The following is a 2,671-nucleotide window of genomic DNA, read 5'->3' as shown; positions in this document are numbered from 1 at the left end:
GTTTTCACTTGTAACATACAGTTGAAACCACTGGATATCTTAAATTATCACTCCATCTGGCCATGAGTGGCCTACCGGGACCATCAGACCGCCGTGTCATCCTCAGTGGAGGATGCGGATAGGAGGGGCATGGGGTCAGCACACCGCTCTCCCGGTCGTTATGATGGTATTCTTGACCGAAGCCGCTACTATTCGGTCGAGTAGCTCCTCAATTGGCATCATGAGGCTGAGAGCACCCCAAAAAATGGCAACAGTGCGTGGCGGCCTGGATGGTCACCCATCCAAGTGCTGACCACGCCCGACAGCCCATAACTTCGGTGATCTCACGGGAACCGGTGTATCGACTGGGGCAAGGCCGTTGCCATCTTAAATTATACCTCTAGGAAATAACCACCCTGGATTTACATTGAACAGAACTCATATCCAATCAACTCCCTCTACGACAGCACGTTGTCATCATCTGTAATGTCTTTGACTCCATATATCGCTGATTGTGCTGGAAAATCTTAATACGATAATAGCACATGCCAAACGTGATTGTTGTTGCTACTTGCACTAATTCACGTATTTTCAAATGGTTTCGTATATAGTAACATCCCTTTAGTTGTGTGTGTACATTTCAGATTGGATGATGCTCCACTCTATACGCCTTGTTTCATGTAGGTGGTATATTTCGTATGGATGTAGTTAAATGGTATTCTACCTATGCACTACAGTACTAAAACTATGGTCTACTACTTGTATTTCTTTGTTACACTACGTAAGCTGACTTCCTGTCGCCTTGGACCTTTGGTGCGACTTTACATAAGCGCCCTTGCATGAAAACTATGAAGGAACCGCCTTGAGCAGCTTTCGACGAGAATAACTTTGCGACATACATGTAATGCGGTCTCTGTAGCTTTTGAACCTGAATCTCCACTGCACTGTATACTTTCACCTGCCGTAGCCCGTTATCGTGGAAACGAATATTTCAAGAAATAAGTGCTTGAAAATGGCATGCCACTGACATCACTCTGTCAGCTGTAGAAAACACAATTTTCATCTTATGTTCTTTCTCTTTGTCGTAAGAAGAAGAAGTTATTGTACACGTTTTTTATGGTTACCATTAAGGAATTATGTAAGCGAAATTAAATAGTAAGAAAGGGATTTGTGCCAGTAAACTTTATCTACTAGATAAATTGCAAAGAACTACAGGTGACATAAATACTTTCCAAGGAATATATCTACACAGATTAAAAACAATGTTTGATAGTGATCCAATCAAAAATTATTGCCGTTGGTTTGAAACATGTCATCTATATTGGCAATTAAAGTTATGTGAATAAATATATTCCAGGATCAAACATTTCGTAGTAAGACGCCACTGCGAACAAGCAGGCTAAGCGTATTCTACGATAACTGCGCAGGAGGCGAAAGGGAACAGAAAAGTGTGCATTCAGAGCAATAAGTGTGCTTGCACTTCTCTAAGGAACCGAGAAATCCAACAAAAACTGCAAACGACAAAAGCAGTAGGCAGCTTGGAAGAATATTCGCAGACCAGTATAAGTGTATTGCTTATAAAGTAATATTCAGGCCAAAGATGTAAAGCAACGAAAGAAACGATCATAAAAGTTGTATACGAAAGAAAACGACAGCAAAAAAATTTTACCAGCCGCAAAATATGTCTCACAGCTGTACTGAGAGGGTCTCTCTAAAAGAAATGCACCATGTTTTTTTTTTTTTTTTAAAGTCTAGTTTGTTTTCCATAGCTCTGTTATTTTTACAATATGTTGATACCTTCCTCAGAGGCAAAATGTCATTTTTCCACATCGTCTGTGGCCCTTTCAACCGCCTTTCGTCATCGTGGAACCGAGGCCTGTGTACCTGCACGGCAGAATCAGCACCAGCACGTTTGAGCCACTGTTTAGCAACCTTCACGACTGAGTCAACTTCAAATCTCTTTCCGCAAACGGATTCCTTCAGAATACCGAGGAGCTTGTAGTCACAGGGTGTCAGACTAGGAATGTAGGGTGGGTGTACTGTTACGTGTGTGTAAGCCAAAATCAGATTGTGAGTATGCTGCAAATTGCCGGGAGTCTGTGCAATGCTTGGTCTGCCGCTGTGCGACTGGTTCCCAGTATTGCTACGAGCAATTTCAGTTTACCCGACTATCCGAAACTGCGATTAACAGCTTCGTGTCCAATACATCTCCTTCTATCTCTTGTGAATGTTTTGTCATTTTCTCGTTCTCATAACACAGCAAGTCCCGTGAAAGTATTGTCAATGCTTGAAATCTTCAGTAACGTGAACCACGTTTTTTCCCGAGTGAGATTCATATGAAGAAATGTCGCTGTGGCAAAGCTGCCTTCGCGCGATGCTCATGCTGTTCGGAATTTCTACTTTTAGAATGTTTCTACGACAGGTATCGTTCAAGGTTCAAATGGTTCAAATGGCTCTGAGCACTATGGGACTTAACATCTGAGGTCATCAGTCCCCTAGAACTTAGAACTACTTAAACCTAACTAACCTAAGGACATCACACAACACCCAGTCATCACGAGGCAGAGAAAATCCCTGACCCCGCCGGGAACCGAACCCGGGAGCCCGGGCGCGGGAAGCGAGAACGCTACCGCACGACCACGAGCTGTGGACAAAGTGCACTGGGCATGTAACTCCATCCCACAAAGTGACA

The 2,671-nt window shown here is 43.2% G+C and overlaps 1 pseudogene; it reads right to left on the bottom strand.

Moving 5' to 3' along the window:
* Positions 1-245: 245 nt before the first annotated feature.
* On the bottom strand, positions 246-363 carry LOC126475695 (5S ribosomal RNA; annotated as a pseudogene).
* Between the last annotated feature and the right edge of the window lie 2,308 nt (positions 364-2,671).

Source organism: Schistocerca serialis, chromosome 4 (assembly GCF_023864345.2).
Source record: "Schistocerca serialis cubense isolate TAMUIC-IGC-003099 chromosome 4, iqSchSeri2.2, whole genome shotgun sequence".
NCBI classification, from domain to species: Eukaryota; Metazoa; Arthropoda; class Insecta; order Orthoptera; family Acrididae; genus Schistocerca; species Schistocerca serialis.
The sequence above is the reverse complement of the archived record's forward strand: the minus strand, read 5'-3'. Positions and strand labels throughout refer to the sequence as shown.